We start from the raw sequence: 14901 nt of genomic DNA, 5'->3' as shown, positions 1-14901 counted from the left end.
AATGCTTGAAGAGATGGATACCCCATTTACCTTGATGTGATTATACATTGTATGCCTGTATCAAAACATCTCATACACCTCAAAAATATAAACATCTATGTACCTTCAAAAAAAAAGATGCTTAAAAAGACTTTTAAAACTATTTGTAAACTAATAAACCTGTGCTGTACAATGCACATAAAAGCCAAAATGCCTATGAGATTCATAAGTGGTACCATGGAGAAAACAATTAATGGAGACTGGAAGGCAGGTAGTACTTCATGTAAAAAGTAATGTCTCGGCAGAGATTTAATCATGAACAGTGTTTCCAGGAAGACAGAAGAGAGATGGGCATTCTAGGAAGAGATAAGGACACACGCAATGGAAATTATGCGTGGTGAGAATTCACAAGAGGAAGTGATGGCTCAAACATTAGAATGGAAGGGAGAGGACAGGACACTAGGGAGGGGTTCAGACCCAGGGGACTCTGTGTAACACATCAAAGAGCTTTGGCTTCATCTTGCAGGCACAGGGGAGTCATAAAAATAGTGTGAACAGGAGCTTGTACTTGAAAATTTGAAGTTCAGAAAAATTGTACCAGACATAGTGTAGAATACAGATTTGAAAGAACAGAAGTTAAGGAATTGATTCAGTGGTTATTGAAATAAGGAAAGAAGCAAGGAAGGGAAGCAGGGGCTACGAACCAGAGAAGCCTCATCAGCCAGTGTGCAAAATTAGATGGTAGAAGCAAATGGGCGATCAAGGAGACAGACCATGACAGACAAGAGGGTAGCACGGAGCGTGCAGGCACAAAGCTGATTTGAAGTTAAATTTATACAAGCTAAGGACTTCTGTGTCACTTCTCTGATGTAGGACTGGGTGACTGTTTACTTCCAGGTCATTTCTTAAAGGATTAAGTTTCCCTGGACTTTAAAGGATTCAGTTTCCCTGGCCCTGGCTGTGACAGCCACCAGGCATTATAGGAGGGCTCAGGGCTGCATTAGAGGCAGCCACAACAGTAACAGTTCCCGAAGGTCGTGAGACCTGTCAATCCTCCTTGGTGTTAATAGGAATGAGACAAGTCAGCAAGGTTCTCTTACGCAGCAACAAGGGCCCAGGGCAGCAGCTAACAGCTTACAACTTTGTGGCCTTTGTTAGCCATCTGTGAAGACTGGGGTTAATGAGAATCTCAGACAACTTTACAGAAACCTCATAAGTGGAAGATGATTAAAACCATCTGTAACTAGTCCAACAGCCTTGAGAAGGCAGCGTAATGGCTTTGTTCAATGAGGAGTTCAGCAGTAGCACTATTTAGAGTTCATGGAGGATGTGGAGGTTAGATTCCATAACCTCAGCAGTACAAGGGTCATTTCTCTTGAGGAAGCCAGTCTTCTGAGGAAAGAGTGTCCTGTCTTTTCATAGAAGACAATCAGGAGGAAAACCAGGATAATCAACAGGAGAGGAGAGGGAACTCCTGGAGGAATGCTCCTCCCCTCTCCTGGGATATAGTAGCACTATATTTATGGTACTTCCAGTGCCTTTAAGGTTTTTGTACATCTGAGCAAACAAGAGTACAGATCTTAGATGTAAGGGGCTGGTGCATCCCTGGAAAATGAGGCCTTTCACACAGAAGTCATCTGGGGATGAGACATTTGCCTCAGTCCAGAGACATTCAGAATGTGAGAAAGCCAGTGTCTCGGGACTCTGTCTTGGTTACCAAGTGAAAAGGTGCTGACTGCACTCCTAGCCCAGTGTCATAAAACAGTGTAGAAAGGTAGGCTAAAAAAATAAGAAATCTAGAAAATTTGTAAGCATCCTTCAAAGTTCAAGTTATAGGCAGCTTATGGAATGGAATCATTCTGTGTGTCCTGGGAATGACCTAGTGGGACCGAATGGAAATGGAACTGTATATGCTTTGGTGTACACCTCCATTATTAACGGTGTATGCCAGATATTTTTATTCCTACGCCCTCTTGTTCCAAGCCCTCCACCTCCTTAGATTTCAGCAAAGCCATTTTTGTTTTTTATGGAAAGCATTTGTATTCCATACTATCACTTTTTAAATTTTTCCCTTCTAGAGGTTCCTGGGGAACAGGTGGTATTTGGTATGTAAGTTCTTTCATGGTGATTTGTGAGATTTTGGTGCACCCATCACCCAAGCCGTGTACACTGCGCCCTTTTTGTAGCCTCCTGTCCCTCACCCACTTCCTACCCTTTCCCCTGGAGTCCCCCAAGTCCACTGAGTCAGTCTTATGCCTTTGCTTCCTCATAGCTTAGCTCCCACTCATAAGTGAGAAATAATAAGTCTCTGATCTCATCCAGATCACTGCAAATGCTGTTAATTCATTCCTTTTTATGAGAATAGCCTTTTTGCAAGCCTCAACCTGTTATTCTTGATCTTAAAAGAAATGTGAGGAAACAGTTCCCACTTCAAACTACTGCTGATGAGAAGCACATGATTCTCTTGGGGTAGACGTGGTATCAGATCAATGAACTAGAGGAAGCCCAAAGGAAACCACTAGGCTCACTTAGAAATTCTCTTTCTCATACTAAACGTTAGAAGTTCCAGGTTTGTTGTTTCATATACCCTACTTGAAACTTAGCAAACTCAGTGTGTTAAGACAGCATTTATGAGGCCCATAACTAGCCAGTGAAGCTGCATAGGGATCTGTTGGGTGGGTGATGGTGGGGGTTAGGTGTCAGGATTATAACCATGGTCCTTGCCCAGTAGCACTCAGCTAGCCCAAGACAATGAGTGCATACCAGTCTGATGATGACAATCCTAAGAATCACCTGGAAAGTCTGATTCGATAGGTCTTCCCCAAATATCTGTATTTTTAGGAAATGCCACAACTAATATTTATGATCTTTACAGCCAGGTATGTATGGGAAACTTTAGTCTCATTCTAAGATTATAAACCAACAAATTAAAATTAAATATAGAACATCTAAGTACGTAACACACTCAAACTTAGCAATTTTTCACTTTACAAATGAGCAGGAAGGATTGAAAAACCTGCAAACCTTCAGTACACAACAAAGTCAAAATGTTACATTTTGAGCATCAGGACAGTGTGGAGTATCTACTACTCCCACCTAAGCCTTGTTTGCCATTTCTGTAACACAGAAATACATATTCCTTCATATCTCATTATGAGGACTAAATAAGTTATTTGAAGTCACTTCCAAGAGCCCAATACATAGCAAATGTTCACTAAAGGTTCATTCTCTCCTACCTCTCTTTATATCACAAAAAACCATATAAAGGTATACTTTGTAACATATGGTTTTTCCTTTTTTGTCTGTATAAATGTAACAGATACAAGCGCACTAACATGTTTTGAATTAATAAGGAATGCAAACTAAGAAGCAAAAAACATCAATATTTCAAGTCATGTAACCGAATATTCAGGAACCATGCAAAATCAGGAGCCTTCTCTACACAGAGCTGTCACATCTGTTTTTCCATCAAAATCCTGTTCTCACACAGTTTTATGACCATTATAACAGTTTATCTTCTCTTCTCTTGGGTCTATGGTTCAAAGATTTTATGCTCCTTCTCAGCTAAGCCTTATGGTGTCTATATGACAAGTGCATTGAGTTATTTCCATTTATAATGCCCAGTTTCCTTCAGTCACTAATTTGAATACTGGTTAACGTACTAAGAGATATTCTTTTCTTGTTTTAACATCAGTTCAGATTCCTATGGCAGGCCATGCTAAGGGAAAGAGAAAGCTGAAATCTAAAGTCTCAAAAAGACACAAAATTAGCTCTGCACTTTTAAGGTGCAGATAAAAAGTCTTTTAGCAGGATTCTATGCTGACATATTAATTAAAATATCAATTTAGTATTCATTAATTATACTTCCCACATATTCCCACTCATATCAAGGTTCCAACAGTTTCTAATTTCTTGCCTTCAGGATTTTTGGAACACAGATTTTATTTTTTTTTACTATCTAGGTATTTTGGAAAGCTTTTTTTTTTTTGAGACAGTCTTACTCTGTTGCCCAGACTGAAGTGAAATACACTGACAGAATCTCAGCTCACTGCAACCTCCACCTCCTGGGTTCAAGGAATTCTCCTTCCTCAGCCTCCTGAGTAGCTGGGATTATAGGTGTGCACCACCATGCCCTGCTAATTTTTGCATTTTTAGTAGAGACAGGGTTTTGCCTTGTTGGCCAGACTCATCTCTAACTCCTGACCTCAAGGGATCCACCTGCCTCAGCCTCCCAAAGTTCTAGGATTACAGGCATGAGCCACTGCTCCTGGCTGGAAAGTCTTTTTTAAAGACTAAATCCTTTTATTGGGGGCGGGGGCGGGGGAGAGGGAAGGGAAGGGAAGGGAAGAAGGGAAGGGGAGGGAAGGGAAGAAGGAGGGGGAGGGGGAGGGGGAGGGGGAGGGAAGGGAAGGGAGGGGCATGAGCACCTCTGAAGCCTATGCGAAGTGAAGAGATGTTCCTGGTGCCTCAGAAATCCAAGTCTGATGCTCTCAGGGGAGGAGGACTCAGTTCAGGGGGCAGTCTGGGCTTCTGCTCTGTCTTCATTTCCATTCCCTCCTGAGGCCCTCAGTGGTGTGGGTCTGTGGGGCACCTCTTAAGAATCGGTGCTGGGCACCCAGATTCTTAGTCATGCCAAAGATGAGAGCAGACTCTACAACAACAAGGGCCACAAAACCCAACTCAATGGGCAGGGAAATGCAGGTATCTCATCAGTGATCAGTAGGGCCCTGAGATGCTTCCTTGAAACTGTGGCCCTTCCTTATCCCCAGGAGCTTAGGGTAGTTCTAAGAGAAGAAACTCCAAGAAAGAGACCTATTCAATGGCTCCAGGATCAGAACTGAATCTTTGTAGACAACATCTTAACATGTGCTGTAGTTTTACAGCTCAGCTTTGGGATTTGCACCCATCGCTATTCTAGTATAATGACCCCCAAATAGCTCTCTGCCATTTAATTTTGTAGAGACAAGTAAAATTTTTTTTAAAAAAGTTATCTCAATTAAATGATTCTAAAAGCTGAAGCAAACCAAAGCCAATTTTTTTAAATGTTTAATATGCATAGAAATTTGCCAGGAGAGAACCAGACCATCTTGTACCTAGTACTCCTATTCCCCGTTTTCCTCAAGGCATTAATTTTAATAACATTTAGCTTTGATTGATGGTTGCACTGTTTGAAATATTTAGGAGTTAAGTAATTTAAACATTGTTACTTGGTGCAGGGCATAAATTAATTCTGAAATGTCTCATATCAGTTAAGGTCACCATGACTAATAAAATAATACACAACCTGTAGCTGCTTCATAGACAGTGCCTAGAAAAACTTATTGCTCAGAATTATTCATTGGAAAAATGCAATGTAACTATCAAAAAAGAAGTTAATATTTTAGTTTATCCACCAGGATATAGAAATAATGCTAATTATGTAATATATAAAGGAGTTTACACTAATAAAGATTAGATTCACTACAGTCACCTGAGAACATTCACAATAGGCCATTCTTAAATATCAGATTAATGGACTGCACATCTAGTAGAAAAAGAAATGGACAGAAAAAAATAGCACCTGGAACCTGAGACTGGCTATATGAGATTTTTATATTACCATTTTCTCTTTGCAAAGACATTCATATTACTAACTAGATATTCAAGGGAGAACAGAAATTGTTGCATTATTTTATCAAAGTAGAAAATGTTTTAAAGAAAAAGCAATGAAATGAATGGATCTTTCTCAGTGAATAGGTATTCTAGTCTCATATTTGTCTTAAAGATGCTGCTCAATTTCAGGTTTTCTTTACTTGTTTTTTTATCCTGTTTTATTTTTTCCCCACTTTTAAAATGGGCTGGTAGCCCATATTCTAATAGCCATGTTGCTATGCAAAGCACAGACCATTTTGGCCTGGCTGTTCCTCCTGCCCTTAACAATAGTTAAACAAGCAAATTACCTTTGCAGCTCCTAAGAGTCCTGCTGTTCCTCATTCTTCTCCTTGCAAATCAGCCCCGAGGAAGAAGCTGATGTTTGGACTTACGAAATGGTAGTGGAAAGCAACTCAGATTCTTAGAATTAAATCAAGAAAGATTTCTAGATTTCTAGAAGTGTCATATAGGGTTACTACATTTAACAAGAGTGTACCATACTTTTCAAAATAGTTAGTAGACAGACCTTGAAATGATCCTAACACATAGAAATAATAATGAAGAGAATGAATGCTATAAATATCCTAACTTTATCATTACACATTCTATTCATGTAACAAAATATCATAGGTACTCCATAAATACACACAAATATTATGTACCAATTTTAAAAACTTACTCATGTGTGTATGTTTTGGGTTTATGAACTACTAGGTTTTTGAGAGCTAAGGAAGACAAGAATAACAACATGTAGATGCAAATTTATGTTTGCTCTTAAATTACTTCATGAAAATTTACTATTTTCCAATATTCTTATATGTAGAAATACAAATTATATGCTCATTCCAACAAGAATAAACACTATAAATGTTAGTATGAATTTAAACAGTTAAGTAACTGCGTATTTGTACCTAGGTAGCAAATTTACACACAGACAAATCTCAGGCAAAAAAAAAAAAAGGAATTATGATTTAGGTCAATCATGTACAAACTAATACTGATTTCTGACAGCCTATTAAATCATGCAGTGATTCCCCCCAGACAACACAAGGAAGAGGATGAAGGGGAGGCAACATCCAACTGAACGGTTTTATTGCAATAATTTCAACATCAGGCTGAAGAACCCACACAGGGATGACGGTAGCAAGCCCCTGAAGGGCGGGCATGCTTCCCAGTGTACATGCAGCCTTGCACCTTGCCAGTGCCAAGTGTATAGAAGTCACTTAGAATGTGTCTGTTAGAGTGAATAAATCTAGAGATATATGAGGAAAAGAAAATAAATATGAACATTCGATGAACTATTTCATGTAGAGTTTAACATTATAAATTTTCAAATATTTGAAGTGTAAAGATTGGAAAGTAGACTTGTTCCTGAGGAAAATGCGTCCTGGTCAGTCTGACGTGTCTACTTGGCTAGACTACAGTACCTAGTGATTTAATCAAACACTAGTCTAAATGTTGCTGCTGAGGTATTTTTTAGATATCGTTATCTGCCATCAGTTCACTTTGGGTAAAGATTATTCTCAGTAATGGGAGTAGGCCTCAATCAGTTAGAAGGCCTTAAAAGCAAAACTGAGGTACTCCTGAGGAGGAAGACATTTGGCTTCAAGACTGAAACATCAGCTCCTGTCTGAATCCTCAGCTACCAGCCCATCCTACAAATTTGGAACTTTCCAGGCCCTATAATCTCATAAGCCAATGTTTTCAAATAAATCTCTGGGAAAAACTGGAACTAAATATACTAGTTATATAGGAGATATATATCTTATTGATTCTGTTTCTCTGGAGAAGACTTAATGACATAATATCTTAGTAGAAATTTTAGGGACAGTATCTTTTTGGAAGTTGACATTTTTAAGGAAACACCACTTTGTAATGAGATGATCTTTCCTTGGTCATCAGACTATCCGCTAAATTAGTGAAACTTCGAATGCCCTAAATATAAGGTTGACTGTTGCAATTTGACTGTCATGCCATGTTTTGTGTCTAGGTGTCAAGTCTATGTTTGAAAATTAAAAGCAGCTGCATTACTATTTTAGAGAATATGTGCATTCTTTAGGCATGAGCTTTCTAAGCCAATAAATGCCTGACCACTCTCAAAGTCAGAAATATAAGTCAGTTAACCAACAAATGGAGGCACGTGTATGGTCTGCCCCGCTATAGTTTCACATGCTAACAGCATGGAAATGTTGTCTTCCTCCAATAGGAACAGAAAGGACTCAGTAAGTATCCTTGGGGAATCACTGGCTGCTAAAACAACTCACTCACCATCTCCTCTTCACACTCAGCACACTCTGCATGCTGCCTGGGTTAGTGAGAATAAAGCTTGCACTACACAATCACATAGGTAGGGACTTTTCTTTTTCTCCTCACTCAGACTTGGGAAGAAGGTAGGAAGCAAGGAGGACCATTGTTAACCTTTACTTATATTTCATCCAGTAACCAAGAAGCTGATCTTTTTCTACCTCTGATATTATCCTTAATCCATCTAGTCTGGGACGTGTTGATATCTGAAGTCTTCTGTATGTAGATAGAAAAGATTTGGGAACTCACTGAACTTACCACCAGACTTAGGGCATGGGGAGAACAAAAAGAATTTTTTTAAGTTGTCAAAGAATAACTCTAAATTATAGAGAGACATATTCAATAATGTTTCAATTTTTTAAACAAACTGACAAAAATCCTAATTTTTAAAAAGACAAGTGATTATGCCAAGTAAACATAAAGAATAAGGTGAATAGAGAGATGACCAGGAATGGTGAGAAACAAATAGGGTAATTATTAAGAACTTCAGAAAGTTAAAGGATACAAAAAGATTATAACTGCATTGCAAACAGAAGTTAAACAGTCTCTATCAAATGAGTTAAAGAGAGACATGAAAGCAAGCTGCCTCAAAGTGAGGAAGACTATCTAGAATATATGAAGGTAAAGAAGAGGGCTTAGGGAAAACAGATGATTGAGATGAATTAGAAGGACAGATGATAGAGACACAAGGAAGGAAGGAAGAGAGGGAGGGAAGGAAGGAGGGAGGAAAGGAAGGAGGGAGGGAAGGAAAAGGGAAGGAGGGAGGGAGGAAAGGAAGGGGAAAGGAGGGTGGGAGGGAGGGAGGGAAGGGAGAAAAAGGGGAGGGGAGAATGTAAAATACACATCCTTCAGCCCGTAAAGGAAAAACAAATATAGTCCATTGCAATAAAAGTAGAGAAAAAAAGGGAGTTCACAATTTACAGTTTTTATCTTCTCAATAAAAAAAGGTGAGGTAATCTTCCAGAAGTCAACAGTCAGAACTGAGGGTTTATAGTACAAAGGGCTGATGTGCACCTGCTTCTTTAGGGATCTTTCCATGAAATTGTTTAAGAAAAAAGGAAAGAATTGCTCAGCTAAGCCGGGCTAAGTTGAAATTGATTTATCAGACACCAGTCTCTTTCCTCTCCAATTTTTCCCTGAATATATCTTTAAAATGATTAATCTTCCTAACCACATATTTGTCACTTCTCTACCCAGAAACAGACCATACAAAATTCAGACTCAATCTCAGTACAATTCCTAACCATAATCTAACCAAACCCCAACCTTCTTTCCCAAAACTCATTCCCAAATTCTTTCCCCAATTCTTTCTTCAAACAAGAATTTTTCAGTCTAGTCAGTGAGATTTCCCTAAATCTCAACAAGATGTTCATTCTAATTATCTGCCTTTAATCTCTTCTCTCCCAGCTGCAAAAAAAAAACAAATAAACTCTTCAAGCTTCTCATCTAAATATTTTTAAACTACAATTATCCTTCAAAGATCACATGAAATCATCACACTCTATAAAGACTTCTGCTGACATTCCAGCCAGTATGAATTCCTAGTCATCCTCATGTCATCTCTCATACCTATATGGAGTACTACAGTATTTAACTATAAACACAACCTTTTAATTCACTATTTTGTTGGCATCAAAAAGTCTGCCAGGAGATCAGCTGTTGGGAATGAGAATCACAATTTTCTACAGAAACAATAGATTTATGGCCTCCTTGCACAGATCCACTTAACCAATAAAGTGGAAAACAACTGTTAATTCTCCCCGCTGGCGGTGGTATTACGTAAGTGAATGCGAGCACATTCCTTTTAAAAATATAAGCAGGATTTTGCTGCATTGTCAGACCCAATGCAAACCTTGAAAAAACAACAGAACTGTATGACTTTCTTTTAAAAACTAAATGCTGCTGCTTAAGAAAAACAGTCTAACAGTCTAGTTAGAGAAAAAAGATAAAGTTGAGGTATTTGTGAAAATGCAGAAAGAAACTGAACAGCTTTAAATATTGAGGCTAGTTCTTGTGATGCCTGAATCTATTTCAGAAGTAGTCACATTCCTTGCCCTTAGATGCCTTGATGTGGGAAGAGGGGTTATAGTTTTGACACACAAATGAAGCAAATGTACACTGATGTATTTCATTAAATCAGAAAATTAAAAGTCACAAACGCAGCATGTCAGTCACACATTCTCCCTCTATTCTTCCTTCTCTGCTTCTATCAAGGTCCACCTCCTTCCCATCTGTCTATGATTCTTTGAGAAACTCCAAAACCAAGAGACAGCACATATGTGCAGTTAGGCATGAGTGTTAGTGAAGAGGGGTTTCTGACGTAAATTCATGTAAAAGAGCTTATTTTAAATAATTTGGAAAAATTGTATGTTTTACTTTTTCCTAATTTAGCTACACCTAGCTACCAAATTGAACTATTTCTGCATAGGGTGTTTTAAAAAGTGAAAGAGTCCTCCTCACTGCTCTAGGAAACAAAGAATTAACCTCATTCTCATTTTCTGACCTTGGCCCAGAGCATAGCTGGCCAAGGGTCCTGGCATGCTTTCCCTTGGCACAGATGTAAATGCGATATTAATGACTCCCTCGAGATCTCTAAGGATGTTTGAAGCTTTGTTTCTGACAAATTATCTCAGAGGGTAAATAGACTAGCTAAGACTAGTCATTGGGGAAATTACCTCAAATTCTGTTGTTTTTCCTATTCTTTTTTTTTTTTTGGACATAAGCAGGATATTTTTTAAAGTCGCCCCTGGTATGTACCCAGCCCTTGAATTTCTGTTTCTCTCTCTACTCTCCTTAGAGGGAAAGGATGGTCTCACCACTGCCCGATGGTGGCTCAGCTAGCTTGGCCTTTTAAAGGGTGTTGTACTTCCTGAGGTCCTGTATAATGCTTGCTTCGAGCCTACGGAAAATATGTTTAATTTCTCATTGTAACACGTATTAGTCCATTCTCATGCTGCTAATAACAACATATCCGAGACTGGGTAATTTATAAAGGAAAACGTTTAACTAACTCACAGTTCACACGGCTGGGTAAGCCTCATAATCACAGCAGAATGAGAAGGATGATCAAAGCCTATCTTTCACGGCTGGAGGCAAGAGAGCCTGGGCAGGGGAAACTCCCATTTATATAACCATCAGATCTCGCGAGACTTATTCACTAACGCAAGAACAGTATGTGCTTCGACAATCTCCACCTGGCCCCACCCTCGACACGTGGGAACTATTACAATTCAAGGTGAGATTTAAGTGGCAACACAGCCAAACCATATCTTAATGATTGCATACTGGGATTAGAGGTTAAGGAAAAACAAAAAATGGATTTTTATTCAACGTTTTTATTCAGAGCAAGATTGAGAAGAGTAGGAAAAATATTCAGGCCATCATCTAAAAGGGGATGTTTATATCAATAACTGCAACCACCCCAGTTTGTGACCAGGGCTCACCCCTTTGAGGAAGCCACACTTTCCACCTCCTATTTCCTACTTCCCATAGCAGCCCCTCACCATCCTGTGGCTCCATCCACGTGAGCAAAGCCAGCTCCCAGCTGTTTCACCTCATCCAAAAGTGGTTATATCAGAATTGACTTACCCTTTTTTGTTTGTTTTTTTGGGGGGGGAGGTGGGGGGGGTGAGACAGAGTCTCGCTCTGTTGCCCAGGCTGGAGTGCAGTGGCTCAATCTTGACTCACTGCAACCTCTGCCTCCCAGGTTCCAGTGACTCTCCTGCCTCAGACTCCCAAGTAGCTAGGACTACAGATGCCACCGCACCAAGCTAATTTTTTTGTATTCTCAGTAAAGACGTGTTTTCGCCATGTTGGCTAGGCTGGCTCAAACTCCTGACCTCAGGTGATCCACCTGCCTCGGCCTCCCAAAAGAACTGACTTATCTTTCACTGGTTCCTGAGACATGGACAGAGAAGTGAAATTCCAATTTATCACTAATTTAAATATTTTATCTTAGAAGAAGAACTAACCAACATTTAGAAATCAATAATCTTCTTGTACCCGGGACTTGCTGGCTAGCATGATTTCATTTCTCATTTACTTTACATTTAAAAACATGCACAATACCTAATCCTAGACTTGTCATTGCTATCCAGGACAAAATTCTGTAGAAATTTCTTTATGCAGGCTAATATCTGTTTTTCCTTATCCTCTAATCCCAATGGGCAATCATTACAATGAGAAGTTTAAAAATGTTTCCATAGGCTCAAAATGAGGAAGCACTGTATGCAGGACCTCGGCAGCTAAGGCACCACTGTAAAGGCCGAGGTAGTTGAGCCACCATCAGCCTGGAATGGGATCACTCTAAGGAAGGCAGAGACAGAAACAGAAATGCAGGGACTGGGAAAATCCCAGAGGCTACTTTTAAAAATATCGTTCTCAGGTCCAAAAAATAAAAATTTTGAGATAAATTCCCCAATGATTCTTTAGCCTTTGCCAGCCTGTTTACCCACAGAGAAACAAGTTAGAAATAAAGCAGACAAGCGGAAGGACAACATCTTCATGACAAATTAGTAATGAATCACTTACAATAACAAGAAAGAGAAAGGATGTTAACATTCCTCAAACTACTATTATGATGTGCAAGATTCAGTGACAAGCACCAAATGTAAAGCATATTATGCTGTCATCTGTTCCACCCTATTAGGTAAAAAGTTATTCCCACTTCACATAGGAGGAAATTGAGGCTCAAAGAAATAACTTTAATCACCCACCTAGCATGCTTTAGAGCCAAACTTTGTCAAGTGTGTGTAACATCAAATTCCGTGCTTTCTCCATTATTCTACCCCTTCATATAATAATATTCCTAATAATAATGAAATAAACTAACATTTGCAACACTCATAACAATTTACATACTCATTTAATATAAATGTCAATTAATTTTCATGATTAACTCTCAAGATAGGTCTTATTACCATTTTCAGAAAGTATCTATACAGTGGAAACCATATGTACTATCTGTTTTTATGACCATTTCCTATTTGTTTATATATACATGCTTTATTCCCTCAGCAAGAATATAAAATATAACTATTTGATTTGGGGAGGGGGCAATGGAGTATAAATTAACGCTCCTCACTTTTTAATCTCCTGTAGGTGCCAAGCATTGTTTCTGGCACCCAGTAGAGAAACATGATACCTTGTATGTTTGTTGCTTTATTGGAAAATTAAGTCATTTGAAGCCCTGTTTTAATTTGATTCTTTTCTGATTGCACAAATATTTCATATACCATGAACAATTAAATGCATTACTTAAGGGAAAAATGAAACCACGAAATCGTACTGTATCTGAGGTTAAATATTTTGACCATTACATTTTGACATGGATTGCAGATCAACAATCACTTCTTGGTGTAAAATGCCATCTTTGACATCACTTTTCCAGTATTTTATTTGCTATTTGGGCACACCTAGTGCTTCATACAAGTTATTTAATTGTGATTCTTCAAAAAATTAATTTGCCTTGATGGAAATGCTGAATCTGTATCAGGGACAAAACAGTGAATAATAGATCTCTATTTACTATATATAATTTATCAATTAAATAACTGAAACAAATATGAGGTTTACTTATAATTTGTTGTGTGTTCTGATATTATGCAATGTTATACACACTTTCTCTAACTAGAAGAAATAAGCCCATTTTTTGTTTTGCTTCCTTTGTAACTAGAGAATTTATTCAGATTTCCCCAATTTTTCTATCAATATCCCTTGTCAATTTTGTTAAGAATTGACATCTTAATAATATCAAGTCTTCCAATTCATGAACATATTGAGTCTTCCAATTCATGAACACAGCTTATCTCTCCATTTCTTTTAGCCTCGTTTTATTTCCCTGCTTTATTTATTAGCACATTGCAGTATGTCAACACATAGGTTACACATGTACTTTGCTAGATTCATAACGATTTTTGTGCTGTTGTAAATGCATTTCTTAACATTTCAAATTCTCATTGTTCATTGCTAGCATATAGAAATACCATTGACATTTGCATGTTAGCCATGTATCCTGTGATCTTGCTAAGCTCATTTATTGATTCAGAGCTTTTATTGAACATGTTTTGGGCTTTTCTGCGTTTTCTATCATATCGGAGCCATTTTTGTTTCTTTCTTTCCAATTTGAATGCCTTTTGTTTCTTTTTTGCCTAATTACATCAACTATTATGTTTTTTAAAGAATGCATTTGCAATATTTTAGGGAAAAAAAATATCCTAAACTCAGTTAATAGAGTTTTTGAGTACCTGTTATCTGAATAATCCAGACCACTCTTCACTTTTCTAACACAGAAATAAACAGATTAATATTGCATCTGATATTTGTTATTTTGAAATTCTTTCTTTCAGTGATTAAGCTCAAGTTGTTAATATTGTCACGTATAATAAATAGGAAAATATTTCAAGTGTTGCTGAAATAATACAAAAGACACGTGTATACCATTCTTTAAAAATATAAATTGTTATAGGTTAGATTCCTGTCCTCAGGTTCCCCTAGGGCATGTGGTCCTCCCAAAGGGTCTGCAGTTTATTTAGCGTATTGGGCCTCACTTGGTCTAGTGGCCAGCTTTTCTACCTGGTAGATGCCATCCAAAGAATGATCTTCATCTTTAACTAAACTTACCTGTTGGCATCTGTTCAGCCTCATCTGATAAGATGATAAGGTAAGGGCCTGGCGGGATAGGATTAAAACTCTCATTACAGTCAGCCTCCGCTCTTTATCAGGCCTCATTTATCAAAACCCTAGCCAACCTCACAATCTGGGGGATCTACAGAATCGGAGCTGATGAAACCTGCCTAGCAGCAGGTCCTGCCCCTACTGGCAGTATGGTTTGTAGTCAACAAAATAAAGAAAAGCGAATCTGGAAGGAAAAAAAAAACGTCAGGAATATCATGGGCCTTGGACTTTTTGCTCATGCATTTCATGAAGAGTATTTGGTAGAGCTGGCTCTACTCAAGTAGTCAATGTACTTGATGACCAAGTACTTCA

General features: G+C 38.3%; 1 long non-coding RNA gene across 3 annotated transcripts in view; it reads right to left on the bottom strand.

Annotated features, from left to right (window-relative positions):
- The window catches only part of LOC144578885 (uncharacterized), a 436319-nt gene extending 425305 nt beyond the window's left edge, over nucleotides 1-11014 (bottom strand). For all 3 annotated transcript variants that reach the window (XR_013525344.1, XR_013525343.1, XR_013525345.1), the window contains exon 1: nucleotides 10930-11014. This is a non-coding gene — a long non-coding RNA (uncharacterized LOC144578885). The remainder of the gene's footprint in view (nucleotides 1-10929) is intronic.
- Between the last annotated feature and the right edge of the window lie 3887 nt (nucleotides 11015-14901).

This window comes from Callithrix jacchus, chromosome 13 (assembly GCF_049354715.1).
Source record: "Callithrix jacchus isolate 240 chromosome 13, calJac240_pri, whole genome shotgun sequence".
Lineage (NCBI taxonomy): Eukaryota > Metazoa > Chordata > Mammalia > Primates > Cebidae > Callithrix > Callithrix jacchus.
The sequence above is the reverse complement of the archived record's forward strand: the minus strand, read 5'-3'. Positions and strand labels throughout refer to the sequence as shown.